Genomic DNA, 17,253 nt, shown 5'->3' with positions numbered 1-17,253 from the left:
ATTATTTATTCAACTTCCACGTTAGGGCTGTCTGTAGCATTTCTAGGCTGTGGAAAGACTAGGGCCCAGTCCAATAACAAGTTTGCCTCATTTGTATTGGCAGATGCCTACAAGGTGGTAGGTTCGAAGCTAATGTGAGCAAGGAGGTTGGTCCACACGTTGACTCCAAACCAAAGTAGGTTTAATTGAGGATAACAGGATACAGGTGATAGAAGATAAACAGCAGTCGATATGATAAGGTATCAGTCTCTCCTGGGCTATGAACTGTACAGCCGTGCAGCACTGTAATACTCCAGTAACACAATGACAGGCTTGCGCATATGCAGACACTTTTTTTTTAGAGCCAAGTAAACAACATGCACCTGCAGTCTAACCAGCCTGACCTTTAAGTCGGGTGACTAAGACAAGTGATGTGATTGTGGCTGATGAGTCATGCACAGTAACACTCAGCACAGAGACACCTTGTCACGCTTAACCAGTTAACTACATGTCAACAATTTGTAGGTGTAAACTCTAATACATGTAGCACTTACTGTTTATAATAGCAGGTGTTTTAATTATGCAGCAAATCCCAAATTGTAAATGAGCCATTTGTTTTCCATTGTTACTCTGTCATCACGGGACAAATAGCTGAAATGCAGTCGGTTAGGCAACTGTAAGATTCCTTTACATGCCTCATTGAGCCTGATTATGAGTTGTATGCGCGCTGCCAATGTAAGTTTTTCTCTTATGCACTGTGCTACATCCAGCTACACACGGGAGGCCAAACTTACTGCATAGGGCTGGTGGAAGTTTCCGCGCGGCAACCCATGGTGGCGTCTAAAGACACGCCAATCAGTATTACAGCGTGTATGGGCACTGCCAATGAGTGTCTCACTCCTTGCACAATTGGATGCACGGGGAAAGGCTTTGTAGCGCCATTTGCATAATATCAGAGAAGGGCGGCCAGCAAAAGACTCAGCATCGACTAAGTATCAGCCCCACTGTGTGAATTTGCCAAGCCTTTTCTGTATATCAAGTGTGCAAGCCTGTTATTCACACTCTGCTTGCTCAGGTAGCAACCTGCTACAGAGACGTGAATTATTCCATGTTGGACCATACTTGAAGTTGCCGAAGACTTCCAAGATTTCGGAGAGGACACCCCATCCGCACACCACCCGCTTCCTAGTGAAATGGCAGGATGGGGGGGGGGGGGGGAAATCTGCATAATTGCGGCGCTGGGTGAAGGGGGCGGGGTTCCATTTGTCATTAAGCCCCACCCCCTGACCAGTTAATTATGACATTTCAATGTATGGGACGGGGCCTAATGACGTGATAGGACAGCCCTCGAAGTGGCAAGCATCATCTCAATACATACTAGGTAAGTATGTGTTGGACTCATTTAGGGGTCTATATACTGAGTCTTGGAGAGAGATAAAGTACTAACCAATCAGCTCCCAACTGGTACCGTATCTCTCTCCAACGCTTAATACATAGAACCCTTAGTTCAGTGTAAACCTTTCAGTTATTGTATGTGTAATAATCATCTCTGTAAATGCACAGGCTCTTATATATGTACATTTCATAACTGGCTTTATATGTATTATAACTAGAGCAAATCCGTTACACGGTGGTAGCAACTAAAGCATGATAGAGATGACCCAGCGAAGGTGCTGCACTGTCCATGCCTTTCTTCTTCTCTATCTCCAGCAGTTCTCCATGTGCAGCTTGTTGCCTGGCATCTGACTTGTCATTTCTACAGTACTGCAATCTCCTGTGACCCCTACGGGTGTGATACGCGTGCCCGGCCAGAGTACTAAAAGCGGCATCCCAATGGAGGGAATCCCAACAGGGGTTCAGTAAATATACTTACCCTCCCCCACTCTACCCTTAACCCTCCTCTCCCGCAGCCTAACCTCACCCTGCAGCCTAACCCCACCCCGCAGCCTAACCCTACCCCGCAGCCTAACCCCACCCCTACCCCACCCCGCAGCCTAACCCCATCCCGCAGCCTAACCCTACCCCGCAGCCTAACCCCACCCCTACCCCACCCCGCAGCCTAACCCTACCCCGCAGCCTAACCCCACCCCTACCCCACTCCGCAGCCTAACCCTCCCCGCTGGTCCCTAAGTCTACACCCCCTCCCTGCAGTCTGACCCTAACCTATCCTTCCCCGCAGCCTAACCAAAACTCCCCCCTTTGGTGCCTAAACAAATGTAGTAAGAGTACAGTAAAGTAGTGATGAGCGGATTCGGTTTTACTCGGTTCTCAAAACCGAATCTTATTGGCTCACTGATGTCACGTGTTTTGGATAGCCAATAAGATTCGGTTTTGAGAACCGAGTAAAACCGAGTAAAACCGAATCCGCTCATCACTACAGTAAAGGCGTATTTGCGTAATTGTGACTTTAGCACAGACACACCTGACAGCCGGGATGCCAAACACATCCTGATGAAGCAAGTGAAGGAAGTGTCTTATCAGTGATAGGCTATACCAGGGATGGAGAACCTTCAGCCCCTCCAGCTGTTGTTGAACTACACATCCCAGCATGCCCTGCAACAGTTTTAGCATGGCCAAATAGCAAAACTGTAGCAAGGCATGCTGGTATGTGTAGTTCAACAACAGCTGGAGGGCCCGAAGGTTCCCCCATCCCTGGCCTATACCATGTAACAGTAAGAAAGCATACCTACCAACTGTCCCGTTTTTCGCGAGACAGTCCAGTTTTTTGGGGACTTTCCCGCTGTCCCACCCACGAGCCGCAGTGTCCCGCAGTGGAGGGGGGGGGCAGTTGGAAGGCTACTGCACTCGCTGCTCTGCTTAGCAAAGCAGCGGTGAATAGATGCTGTGCGCACACGCCCAGCGCCTATTCAGTGCAGACGGGGCATGCCAGCAGCTCAGAGAGTGCTGGGCATGCCCCCTCAGTGACAAAAATGGGGGAGTGGCACGCGATCGTGGGCCCTCCTCTAAAGCCACGCCCCCTTTTGCATAGGTCACGCCCCCTTTTCAGGCAGCCACGAAAAGTTGGGAGGTATGAGAAAGTGACAGTGAGGCAATCAAATTTCTGCCACAATCCCTGCAAATCATTGCACAACGCATCGGTGTGGACAAACCGCACAAAAGCAAAACAGGGTAGTGCGCTACTATATGCCCAGGGCCGGCGCTACCATTAGGCAGCTTTAGGCAGCTGCCTAGAGCGCCGGCCACCAGAGGGCGGCACATAATCATTTCCACAAAAAAGTAAAGTTGTCCTACTTTTACATGACATCGGCAGCTGTGGGTCCTATCAGCCACAGCCGCCCCTACAGTATGTCCGAGTCCGACCCCACTGTAATCCATCACCCCACACTGGTGGTCAGGCGCTTGGATCTACTGAGATATCAGCTACAGCGTAATCAGACACAGACAGCAGGCAGCTAAGGGGCGTGTGCACATGATGAAGTGAATGCCCCGTCCTAGCTCCTCTATCTGCTCTTCCTCCTCTCAGCCTCAGATCTCTCACACACAAGGCAGGACCTGCTCTCTGCTCTGGAGGAGGTGGGAGTAGTGTGTGCACGTATTGCATAGAGCTCCAGACTGCAGTGCAGCAAGAGAATGCATGATCCATGTGCAGCAGCAACTGGTGAGTTGTTGTGAAGGGGTTGGCCTGGGTGTTGTAGTTTATTAGGGGGGTGTGTGTGTGCTGAAGTGTATGTAGGGGGGGGGGGGGGGGTTGTAGTGTATGAGGGCTGTGTGTGTGTTGTAGTGTATGAAGGGGAGGGGTTGTAGTGCATCAGGAGGGTGTCTGGGTGTTGTAGTGCATGAGGGAATGTCCCTGGGTGTTGTAGTATATGGGGGGAGGGGGGTGGGTCTGAATATTTTAGTGCATGAGGGGATGTCCCTGGGTGTTGTAGTATATGGAGGGGGGGGGGGGGGGGGGGTCTGAATATTGTAGTGCATGAGGGGATGTCCCTGGGTGTTGTAGTGCATGAGGGGATGTGTCTGGGTGTTGTAGTGTATGGTGAAGGGGGGGGAGGGGGTGTCTGAATATTGTAGTGCGTGAGGGGATGTGCCTGGGTGTTATAGCATATGGTAGGGGGGATATGTCTCTGTGTTGTAGTGCATGAGGGGATGCACCTGGGTGTTGTAGTGCATGAGGGTATGCTCCTGGGTGTTGTAGTGCATGAGGGTATGCGCCTGGGTGTTGTAGTGCATGAGGGTATGCGCCTGGGTGTTGTAGTGCATGAGGGTATGCGCCTGGGTGTTGTAGTGCATGAGGGGATGTGTCTTGGCGTTGTAGTGCATGAGGGGATGCGCCTGGGTGTTGTAGTGCATGAGGGTATGCGCCTGGGTGTTGTAGTGCATGAGGGGATGTGTCTTGGCGTTGTAGTGCATGAGGGGATGCGTCTGGGCGCTGTAGTGCATGAGGAGATGCGTCTGGGCGTTGTAGTGCATGAATGGATGCGCCTGGGCGTTGTAGTGCATGAGGGGATGCGCCTGGGTGTTGCAGTGCATGAGGGGATGCGTCTGGGTGTTGTAGTGCATGAGGGGATGCGTCTGGGTGTTGTAGTGCATGAGGGAATGTCCCTGGGTGTTGTAGTATATGGGGGGAGGGGGGTGGGTCTGAATATTTTAGTGCATGAGGAGATGTCCCTGGGTGTTGTAGTATATGGAGGGGGGGGGGGGGTCTGAATATTGTAGTGCATGAGGGGATGTCCCTGGGTGTTGTAGTGCATGAGGGGATGTGTCTGGGTGTTGTAGTGTATGGTGAAGGGGGGGGAGGGGGTGTCTGAATATTGTAGTGCGTGAGGGGATGTGCCTGGGTGTTATAGCATATGGTAGGGGGGATATGTCTCTGTGTTGTAGTGCATGAGGGGATGCACCTGGGTGTTGTAGTGCATGAGGGTATGCTCCTGGGTGTTGTAGTGCATGAGGGTATGCGCCTGGGTGTTGTAGTGCATGAGGGTATGCGCCTGGGTGTTGTAGTGCATGAGGGTATGCGCCTGGGTGTTGTAGTGCATGAGGGGATGTGTCTTGGCGTTGTAGTGCATGAGGGGATGCGCCTGGGTGTTGTAGTGCATGAGGGTATGCGCCTGGGTGTTGTAGTGCATGAGGGGATGTGTCTTGGCGTTGTAGTGCATGAGGGGATGCGTCTGGGCGCTGTAGTGCATGAGGAGATGCGTCTGGGTGTTGTAGTGCATGAGGGGATGCGTCTGGATGTTGTAGTGCATGTGGGGATGCGTCTGGGCCTTGTGCATGAGGGGATGCGTCTGGATGTTGCAGTGCATGAGGGGATGCGTCTGGGTGTTGTAGTGCATGAATGGATGCGCCTGGGCGTTGTAGTGCATGAGGGGATGCGCCTGGGTGTTGCAGTGCATGAGGGGATGCGTCTGGGTGTTGTAGTGCATGAGGGGATGCGTCTGGGTGTTGTAGTGCATGAGGGGATGCGTCTGGATGTTGTAGTGCATGTGGGGATGCGTCTGGGCCTTGTGCATGAGGGGATGCGTCTGGATGTTGTAGTGCATGTGGGGATGAGTCTGGGCGTTGTGCATGAGGGGATGCGTCTGGATGTTGTAGTGCATGAGGGGATGCGCCTGGGCGTTGTAGTGCATGAGGGGATGCGTCTGGGCGTTGTAGGGGGGGTTTGAGTGTTTCAGTGCACCTGGGCGTTGTATGGGGGGAGTTTTGAGTGTTGTAGTGCATGAGGGATGCGTCTGACCTTGTAGTGCGTGAAGGGATAATGTATTTATATTTTTTTAGAATGTCCCAAATGTTTACTATTTTTTTCATATATTATACTATTTGATATAATTTACTAACATTGAGTACACTTAATACTGGCTATACGTGTTTACATGGGATTAGTATGAAAAGCTGGCGGTCGGGATGCCGGTGGTCAGTATATCGACGCCGGCATCCCGATTGCGGAAATGCCGACAAGGGTCCACAGGGTACCCTAACCACCCCTGTCTGCAGCCTAACCCTACCCCTCCCTGTCCGCAGCCTAACCCAAACCTCCCCTATTGGTGCTTAACCTCCTCGCGGTGGTGCCTAAACCATACCGCCCTTCCCACAGCCTAACCCTAACACTCCCCCCTTAGTGCCTAACCTTAACCCCCCCCTCTCTGCAGCCTAACCCTAACCTCCCCCACCCCACATCCTAACCCTAACCCTGCCGGAGTGTGCCTATACCTAACCCCCCGTCCCGCAGCCTAAAGCTAACCCGGCAGTTCATACTTACCTTCGGGATCTTGACTGTCGGCTTTTGGATTCCGGTGTCGGTATTACAGCTGCCGGTATCCCAACAGCCGGGATCCTGAACACATACCATTTACACACGTTAAATAATTAATTAATTGATGGTAATTGAATATCTTTGCCCTTATAAAAGGAGATAGGAGCACCCTTGGATCACTTTCTCTTTGATAAAGCCCTCTGTAATGGGAAAAACACGTCAAAGGTTGACCACACTGGTGGTTAGCTACTCAATTACTTTGAAGTGCTCACTGGCGGATCCGCATATGATTGAACTTCTCTTCTGTGCATGCTCTGTATGGTAAAACGTGCTATGCACTTTGTGAATCCAAGGTTGCCACCAAGGGGGGTCTTCCAGGACTGCAGTCCCAGGCCCGGACAGAAAAGGGGGTCCGCCTGTGGCTCCTAGCACCTATACCTGCTGCACCAGGCTACACAACAATAGTGGCAGATGCTTGGGAAGGAATTTTTTAAAACAACTGTCCCTGTGCATCGGCCCTCTGAATCGGCTACCCTGAGTAGCTGCAGCATCTCCCAGGAACTGTTCATATTTGCACATCTTCCATGTGCACCCCTCCCCTTCTGCCTGCTGAACATGGCGATGAGCAATCTCCTCTTTGCATGATGCACCATATAGTGTAGCTTATCGAGAGTAATGTTGTTCTGGGGGGTTTCAGGCTAAACATAATTTAAGTTTAATAGTGGATGAAGATAAACATATTGCTTCATTATGACACTGGGATTTTACAGATAAATGTTGCTATTTAGGCAGGTGTCCTGCCTATTTTGTCAGTCCCAGGCCCCACAATTTCTGATGACAACCCTGTGTGCATCAACGGAAAGAGATGCATGTGACTCAAAATCAGGCCAGTTATCTCTAACTACAGTATATAACTTGAAGTGTATATTCCATTGATGGGCTTACTATAGTAAATCCAATTTACAGCTTATTTAGGCAGTGCTGATTATTTAATAGCTTATACATAAAGGTGGGTACACACTAGGTGATGTGCTCAGTGAGCGACATCGCCTAGTTTTTCCCCTCCCGGGCCGGGCCGCTCGACTGTGGGCATACACACTGGGGGAATTCAAATGTTTGAAAAGTCAGTTGCGTTTTTGTTTTTTTCCTGTCTATTAGATAGGAAAAAACAGACTCCCAACTGACTTTTCAAACAATTGAATCTCCCCCACTGAAGATATCACTAATGATATCATACAGTGATGTCATGCTGCCTTCGGCCGGAGCATGCAGTTTTGGACAGTGAGTCCAAATTGAGCTGCATGCACGGCCGACACCGAGGGTCATTGACGACCCACGGTGCCGCGCATCGCTCGTTGGCGGCAGCTTACACATTGGGCGATAAAGTAACCAACGTTGCTCAGGATGGGTCAAAATGAGCGATATAGTTTAATTTATCGCAAAGTGTGTACCCACCTTTACTCTCACCGTGGATTACGCCATCAGTGGTTAAACTATAAGACCATATATTTGACTCCAAAGGTTCAACATAGAGATAGCACCTGTGCAGTACTACTATTGTTCTTTGTGATTAATCATTGACGGTGTGCTGGTACCATTGTTTGTAATACTGCTTGTAGTCCATCTCTTTGTGCAAAGTGTGTCGCCATCCATAGTTGTGCAGAAGGAGTGTGGGAAATACTGTTTACTGTTGGTGTGTTTGGGGGATCTTGGGACGTGTAACTACAGAACACGGACTTGGGTAAGCAGGGGCAATAGAGTGAAACTTTGCCTAGGGCGCCTAGAAACCTAGCACCGGCCCTGTATATGCCCTGGCACTGCGTCTCTTAAGGTGTGTACACACGGTGAGATCCTTGCTATGTTCGATTTTTACTTGCGATTTCCCTTGAACTCCCTGGAGCCCAGATAGCACAGATCTTGAGTAACTTTTCTTGAGATATGGACTATGTGTGCTTACGATTTTGGCTTATGTGAGATTTTGGCTTATGTGAGATGTCATTGACATGTGAGATGAACTAGATAGTACACCGATCTAGCAAGGATTGACTTGCCTGCACAGTCTGTCTTTTCTTGCGATGCCAACCTGGCGGGGCCGCGCATCGGGATCGCAAGGTGACTTTCACCTTGCGATTTGCACTAACTTTTCTTGCGATTTTGACTATATAGTCAAAATCTCAAGAAAAAATCTCACCGTGTGTACACACCTTTTGTTTTATTGGCTTAGTTAATGAACTACAGCAGAGGTTCCCAAACTCTGTCCTTAAGGCACCCCAACAGTCCAGGTATTAAGGATATCCAGGCTTGAGCACTGCTGACTTAATTATCACCTCAGTCAATTTGATTTAACTATCTGTGCTCAATAATGGATATCCTTAAAACCTGGACTGCTAGGTTGCATTGAGGACTGGTCTTGGGAAGCACTGACCTAAAGCATATCAGCAGAAACAAGCAATCATTATTAAATATAAAAAAGCCTGTAAGTAACGCCTTGGCTGCTCACTCACCCAGGCAGCGGCCAGAACGCACACATATAAGAGCAGGCAGTCTACTTAAGACACTTGCAAGTGGTGCACAGAGAATAAGGCGCTGAGCCAAGTTAGCATGGGAGCTGCATAATGTGCCGTTAATAATATAACACGGAAGGTAAACGATGCAATTTAAAAGCACTATAAGTAACTTTGTCTGGAGTTAAGGGGAACCCCGCAGGTTGGCGTGCTGATCGTATTTACTGAAAAACAAATTTCTCGCCACCGAATAGCAGATTACAGCATGTACTTAAGAAATTGGTCTTATTACCTGACGGGCTCCTTTTGTCGATCAAATTACAGCGGCGACTTTCCAAGAGAAAAAGATCTAACGCGACATTGTCACTCTAAAGCCTCCTGTTCGTGAGAGCTGGTCGTGATTTTATGTGAGAGTCTATTGAAGTGTAAAATGTTCTTTGCGGTTATTGGGCTTTCAAGCCGGTAAGTGTCTGTTTCACTCTGATCTACGGTCTCTCAGACTGCCGAAAAGCTCTGTCTGGAGGGAAACTTTAAACGCAGCATAAAACAAAGTAAACTTCCAGCAAACATCTAACAATGGGTGTCATTCCGAGTTGTTCGCTCGCTAGCAGTTTTTAGCAGCCGTGCAAACGCTATGCCGCCGCCCACTGGGAGTGTATTTTACCATAGCAGAAGTGCGAACGAAAAGATCACAGAGTGGCTACAAAATAATTTTGTGCAGTTTCAGAGTAGCTTCAAACCTATTCAGCGCTTGTGATGACTTCAGACTGTCCAGTTCCTGTTTTGACGTCACAAACACGCCCTGCGTTCGCCCAGCCACGCCTGCGTTTTTTCGAACACTGCCTGAAAATGGTCAGTTGACACTCAGAAACGCCCACTTCATGTCAATCACCCTGCGGCCAGCAGTGCGACTGAAAAGCTTCGCTAGACCCTGTGTGAAACTACATCGTTCGTTGTAATAGTACATCGCGCATGCGCATTGCGCCGCATACACATGCGCAGAAGTGCCTTTTTTGCCTCATTGCTACACAGCGAACGAATGCAGCTAGCGATCAACTCGGAATGACCCCCAATGTATGAGCGAGTAGAACAGGTATTAATCATTTGGGGTGCGGCTGCATGCAGGCAGGTGGCGGCTGGCCGAGACACTTGCCCTCTCTCTCTCTGGGGCCGGGAGTGCAACCCGATTTTCGGGAGCCTCCCAGCCACTCCGGGAGAGTAGGCAAGTATGATGTAAAAACCAAAGAAAATCTTATGAAAGAGTAACTGTACCTACATCTTACATTTATACACATTGGGGCTGTTGCAGACGTGAACAAAGGTCAGAGGGGGTCATTCCGACCTGATCGCACGCTAGCTATTTTTTGCAGCGCAGCGATCAGGTCAAAACTGCGCATGCACCGCAATGCGCAGGTGCGTTATACGCGTATAAAGCGGATCGGTGCTGGGCGATGGATTTAACGAATAATCCATTCACACATGCGATCGCAAGGAGATTGACAGGAAGAAGGCGTTTGTGGGTGTCAACTGACCGTTTTCAGGAAGTGGTTGGAAAAACCCAGGCGTGTCCAAGCGTTTGCAGGGCGGGTGTCTGACGTCAATTCCGGGACTGGACAGGCTGAAGTGATCGCAGATGCTTCGGGCATGGTGCCTTCGCTCCGCTACCGCTTCGCTCGGCACACTTTACCGTTCCAATCGTAGTTCACGTGGATCGTTAAGTATGAAAAAAGAAAAAAAAAGAACATAAATGTGAAAAACTCATGTCGACCTTTAGACCTGTCGACCTAGCACATGTCGACCTAGAAACCCTGCCGACCTTCCATCCATGTCGACCTAGTGACTGTCGACCTATAGTGGTCGACCTAAACATTGTCGACCTAGACACTGTCGATCTTCAGACCGGATCCCGGTGAAGGCGCGGCGGCGTGTTGCTGCCATGATTGCTGGGTAAGGATGAGGCTAAGATGTTTCTTCAAGGACAGAGATTTCATAGCATCTTGCTCCGATCTGCGGCGGCCGGCGTACGTGACCTCATGGGTCAGATGACCAGTAATGCATGCTGGAGACGTGTCGCCCCCTGCTGCTGCATTACCATTTTAGTGCTATCGCAGCAGCAATATCTCCTCCAACCATCTGAATCAGACCCAGGGTAAGAACTCGGAGCAATGCTTTTGAATAGGGGAACCTATTTCAGTATTGTGGTGGTGTACGTACCGCTATGATGCCTATTATAATAATGGGGGTCATTCCGAGTTGATCGCTAGCTGCATTCGTTCGCTGTGCAGCGATGAGGCAAAAAAACGGCACTTCTGCGTATGCAGCGCAATGCGCACGCGCGTCATACTATTACAACGAACGATGTAGTTTTACACCGGGTCTAGTGAAGCTTTTCAGTCGCACTGGTGCCCGCAGAGTGATTGACATGAAGTGGGCGTTTCTGGGTGTCAACTGACCGTTTTCAGGGAGTGTTCGAAAAAACGCAGGCGTGTCCAAGCGTTTGCAGGGCGGGTGTCTGACGTAAATTCCGGGACCGGACAGGCTGAAGTGATCGCAGAGGCTGAGTAAGTCCTGGACAACTCAGAAACTGCACAAACTGTTTTTGTACCGCTCGGCTGCACATGCGATCGCACACTTGCACAGCTAAAATACACTCCCCTATGGGCGGCGACTACCTGATCGCAGCGCTGCAAAAAATAGCTAGCGAGCGATCAATGATTATAGGATCCTTTGTAAATGACTGAATGACCCCCACAGTTCCCCGGACGTAGCTGGTGAGTTTTGCACTCTACATGCTCCAGCGCATTTGACTCGATACGGAACCTAAATGCAAGGACGCATCAGAAGGTAAAAGCCCTTATCACAGCTGAAATGGGGATTTTGACAAGCAAAATTGCTTATTTTACCTTTGTCTTATACTGTATACTTATAGGTCCCAACGCTTCTCCGATGCATGCCGCAAAGTACCGATTTACGGCACTCGTACTGCGCATGTGTAAAACGGGCCTGTGATGTCAGGCACATTTTGGCATCAGATTGTCAGTGATTATAGGGCCCTACTCACTGGCCGACCCGCCGCCGAGCTGCCCGACGGCGGATACGGCCGACGAGCGACCCGGCGGCGGGGGGGCAGTGACGGGGGGAGTGAAGTTTCTTCACTCCCCCCGTCACGCGGCTGCATTGAAGTGCAGGCTAATATGGACGAGATCGTCCATATTGGCCTGCATGCACAGCCGACGGGAGACCAGCGATGAACGAGCGCGGGGCCGCGCATCGTTCATCGCAGGAGTCTCCACACTGAAAGATATGAACGAGTTCTCGTTCATTTATGAACGAGATCGTTCATATCTTTAAAAAAATCGGCCAGTGTGTAGGGCCCTTTACAGGAAGGTGCCATTTGGGGGCGGTGAAGGCGGGTGTGGTTCATCAAATCGACAGTGTCTAGGTCGACAATGTTTAGGTCGACCACTATAGGTCGACAGTCACTAGGTCGACATGGATGGAAGGTCGACAGGGTTTCTAGGTCGACATGTGCTAGGTCGACAGGTCTAAAGGTCGACATGAGGATTTTTTTTTCTTTTGGTGTCGTTTTCTTCGTAGAGTGACCGGGATCCCAAATTAGTGCATCGCGTCCCCTCACATGGCTCGCCATGCTTCGGGCATGGTGCCTTCGCTCCGCTACCGCTTCGCTCGGCACACTTTACCGTTCCAATCGTAGTTCACGTGGATCGTTAAGTATGAAAAAATAAAAAAAAAGAAAATAAATGTGAAAAACTCATGTCGACCTTTAGACCTGTCGACCTAGCACATGTCGACCTAGAAACCCTGCCGACCTTCCATCCATGTCGACCTAGTGACTGTCGACCTATAGTGGTCGACCTAAACATTGTCGACCTAGACAATGTCGATCTTCAGACCGGATCCCGGTGAAGGCGCGGTGGCGTGTTGCTGCCATGATTGCTGGGTAAGGATGAGGCTAAGATGTTTCTTCAAGGACAGAGATTTCATAGCATCTGGCTCCGATCTGCGGCGGCCGGCGTACGTGACCTCATGGGTCAGATGATCAGTAATGCATGCTGGAGACGTGTCGCCCCCTGCTGCTGCATTACCATTTTAGTGCTATCGCAGCAGCAATATCTCCTCCAACCATCTGAATCAGGTCCAGGGTAAGAACTCGGAGCAATGCTTTTGGATAGGGGAACCTATTTATCAAGTATTGTGGTGATGTACGTACCGCTATGATGCCAATTATAATAATGGTGGTCATCCCGAGTTGATCGCTAGCTGCATTCGTTCGCTGTGCAGCGATGAGGCAAAAAAACGGCACTTCTGCGTATGCAGCGCAATGCGCACGCGCGTCATACTATTACAACGAACGATGTAGTTTCACACAAGGTCTAGCGAAGCTTTTCAGTCGCACTGCTGGCCGCAGAGTGATTGACAGGAAGTGGGCGTTTCTGGGTGGCAACTGACCGTTTTCAGGGAGTGTTCAAAAAAACGCAGGCGTGCCAGGAAAAACGCAGGCGTGGCTGGGCGAACGCAGGGCGTGTTTGTGACGTCAAAACAGGAACTGAACAGTCTGAAGTGATCGCAAGCGCTGAGTAGGTCTCGAGCTACTCTAAAACTGCACAAAAAAATAATGATGCAGCTCTGCGATCCTTTCGTTCGCACTTCTGCTAAGCTAAAATACAATCCCAGTGGGAGGCGGCATAGCGTTTACACGGCTGCTAAAAAACTGGTAGCGAGAGAACAACTCGGAATATCCACCAATGCCATCTGAGGATGGTGTTACCACAACAGAAGCATTCAGTAAAAAAATTGAATAAAAAAAAAAAAAAGGCCATATCGGTGTAGTTACAATCTCACCTGGCGCAGCTCGATTCTCCAGCAGACACATAGGGATACATTTACTAAGATGGGAGTTCTATTTAAGATGGGATTTTAAATAGCAATTGTATGTCCTATGAGACTTTCCACCTGTATTCTGAGTCATACGTGTCTATGCCATCCCAGCGCCACCCAGCTCTCCGGCCACGACAGCAAACAAACACCATTAGTAACGGCACTTACACCGTCTCGTGTAGGCTACATGCCTAGAAGATGTTTCTCTCACCACCATTGCTGCTGCCCAGTTGCCATCCAGTTAGCCACATCGGTGAGGAGCATCTGAGTTGCGTTGAAATGACTCGCAGCTACTCTGAGATGCGCAAGTCAGCTGCGACGCTGTTTGCAACAAAATGCGCCCACGTTCGGTTTACAGGCGACTCAGGAATCAGGACTTAAAAGTTTCCCACTGAGAGAGTGGAAAAAGCCAGGGAAGAGAGACTGTATCCCAACATGTGTGAATGTCAGCTCTTCAGTCAAGTGTTTTAAAGACTACTGGTGTGAAAATGTGATTATCATTGCATAGAGTGGGACGCTGAGAGCAAAATAACCTGATACTGCTGAGTAATTTGGGTGGGAGAAGTGGGAGAGGACTCTGTACATAAATAATTCAATACCTTTCATTTATCTAACAAAGGTTTCCTAGTGTCCTCTCTTTTCATCAGAGGAACCTGTGCAAAGCTTCACTTGCTGCATCCAGGGACAGAGGAGGTGCCATGGGCACGCAAGCAGTCCCTCCTCCGTAGACACCACACACTCCTTAAGATCCCTCTCTAAGATGCTGACCCACCCCCTCGCTTCTTACCTTGTGTGGGTTGGGGGGGAGAGTGGCATCTTCTGTGACATCTTAGCCTAGCACCACATTCCCAGTCCGTCATTGGCAGTGGCACTGTGGATGTGTTGGCAGGTTCACAGGAAAGAAGCTGCTACCGCATCAGCATGTGGCACTCAGAGAAGGCTATGAGTCCTTTAAACATTGGTGACTTTCTGACCTCCACTATTGACCTACTGGTAGTGCTGACCCAAGCTGGACCAGCATACACCTGTCCTCCTATTACAGCCCTGAATTTGCATTTGACACCTGTTGATAACTGTAACTCATGAGAGGTTGGAGAGTCTGAGCCAATGATGAGTGCTACAATGCAGGAGTACTAAATGCAAGAGTTACAGTATGCCTGAACCTATCACCATCCATCCTGGAGATACTGTCATTTACAAAGGATCCTATAATCATTTGGGTCATGTGGATTTAAGCTCTTGGGATAATGTTTACTTTTTCTTTTTACTCTTGCCTTTAGAATTAAGCAACATTTTCAAATGCACTAATGCGGTCACACACGCATTTGTTTATGGAAGTTAACGCGTTTCACTAGATACATTTTGTTCTTTTGGTTCTGCCCCAAATGATACTTTTTTATGGTTTGCACAGACTTTTCTCTATTACATTCAAGCCGTAAGAATCAACTGACACCATATTTTTTCCAGCTTTATTTGCAAACTAGAAATTCAACAAAATGCGAAATGCGCGAATACATTGGGAAATATCATTCCAAAGAATTACAAAGTGACATAGATATTACTGCCGCATTTGGCACCTCTGCGAAACTCGTTTTCACAGAGATTTCACTCATCCCTAGATGCCATGCATAGAAGTCATATTTAGTTACCCTGATTTCACATTTTACTTAGGCTGGGTACACACGGTGTGAATGTTTGCAATATATCGCACACTATCTGTCTAGAGTGCAATATAGTGCACTATATCACACCGTGTGTGCGCACTATATAGTATGTGAAATAGGGCCAAATTCAGACTCGATTGTAGCAGCAACTTTGTTAGCAGTTGGGCAAAACCATGTGCACTGCAGGGGGGGGGGGGCAGATATAACATGTGCAGAGAGTTAGATTTGGGTGGGGTGTGTTCAAACTGAAATTTAAATTGCAGTGCAAAAATAAAGTAGCCAGTATTTACCCTGCACAGAAACAAAATAACCCACTGTAAATACCAAATTGCTTTCTAACAAATATTTAAAATGCCCGCTCTAATATATATTGCAGACTCCTGCACATCTTATTACCATGTGCCATGAATGTGCGCTATACATTTCAAAACACTGGATCCCATAAGAGAAAACAATACACCCACACATTATCTGAGTTCCAAAGCTCATTGATGTATATATTTGTTACTAAAAGGATATGGATTCAATATATTACAATGTTCAGTATACTATACATATAGTTACAATGGTTACAATTCATACAGTAAGCAGTTAATACATACAGTTACAGTTCAGCAAATACATCACCATATCTTTCTCATATAAAAGTCTTCCCTCCATATCACTCTCTCTCTCTGTAAATAAATACAGGAACTGGTCTAGAAGCACCTCCATCATCGTCTGGGAAGAAACAGCAACTAGCAACTGTGTGATCAGCAATGTGTTATCTAGTTTGGAGGAGGGAACTTTCTCATTCATGATGAGTCACTGGTCTGTTCGTATGCTAAACAGGTTCAGCCTTGAAGACATCAAAAGGGTCTGGCCTGAGTTTCCTGTCCATTGTCCTAATAAGAGTGATTTTAGCTTTCATACATTTAATCATAACTATTTGTTGCAATGTCCTACAACTTAATAACAAGTACCAAATGAATCTACACATTAATCTGCTTGCTTTAATACCAAATAATAAGGCCTATCTTGCTTCGTTCCAATAATACACATACATGACATTACTCCATTATATAATGTTAAATCATTATGATGTCTGGCGCTTGATATTATTATAATTATGTACTGTATGAAATAAGTGTCGAATCCATCTCTGTGGCATGTCCGTGTAAATGCGTGTGTTACCATATATTGCTGTGCTCGCTGCGCGTATTTGCATGCATAGCAAGTTATATGTGTAGAATCTGTATGTTCTTTCTATGTAATATTTTTTACTTCGACACCACCCATATCTAACTCTCTCTGCAAATGTTATATTGCACTGATATAGTGAATTGATTTAGTGAATTGTGTTAAGATTTTGGTGCAATTTCACAAAAACGATTCTAAGCAATTTCACGATTTGAATTGTTACCAGTGTTATTTGCCCGATGTTGGGGTGCAAAGTCAAATTTGACCTGCGACTGTCATGCGAATTGGTCGTTAGTACATTTGCAAAATCGCAGCTTTTTGCAAAGAAGTGCCAATTCGATCCAAATCAACCTCCTCTCATGGCTCCATCCGCCACTCATATATGACTCCAGACCCCCACGTGTCACTCCACCAGCCCGTCATGTGTCACTCCACTAGAGAAGTACCAGATTCTACTGTGCTCCAAGAGAGGAGGAGCCTGGACACAAACCTTCTCTCTTTTACTGCTCCTGACAAGGACCTGCAATTCTCTGGTTATGCAAATGCATGCACCTCATCAGAAGACGCATTCACGTTATAGCAATAGCTACGGTATCACTTCACCGCCAAGATCATTGCCGGGACAGCTTCATACCAGGGCTGCTGTTCCAGCAAGAGATATTTGATAGGATGACACGTAAAATAACCCATTCCTTAATGCCAGGATATGCAGTGATACAGGAAGTTAGCTTTGGAGGCAGAACCACAATTGTTGGAAAAATAGGCCAGATAATCTAATATTTCTGGTTCTTTGCTTCCTGCGACCACTGGGCTCCCC

The 17,253-nt window shown here is 48.1% G+C and overlaps 1 long non-coding RNA gene across 1 annotated transcript; it reads left to right on the top strand.

Moving 5' to 3' along the window:
• The first annotated feature begins 3,087 nt into the window (after positions 1 to 3,087).
• Positions 3,088 to 16,371, top strand: LOC134935782 (uncharacterized). The gene is made up of 3 exons (XR_010180400.1): positions 3,088 to 3,598; positions 9,019 to 9,156; positions 15,948 to 16,371. It is a non-coding gene; the product is annotated as an uncharacterized LOC134935782 (long non-coding RNA).
• The last annotated feature ends 882 nt before the right edge of the window (positions 16,372 to 17,253 follow it).

Source organism: Pseudophryne corroboree, chromosome 6 (genome assembly GCF_028390025.1).
Source record: "Pseudophryne corroboree isolate aPseCor3 chromosome 6, aPseCor3.hap2, whole genome shotgun sequence".
Classification (NCBI taxonomy): domain Eukaryota; kingdom Metazoa; phylum Chordata; class Amphibia; order Anura; family Myobatrachidae; genus Pseudophryne; species Pseudophryne corroboree.
This window is presented reverse-complemented; position numbering and strand designations above follow the sequence as displayed.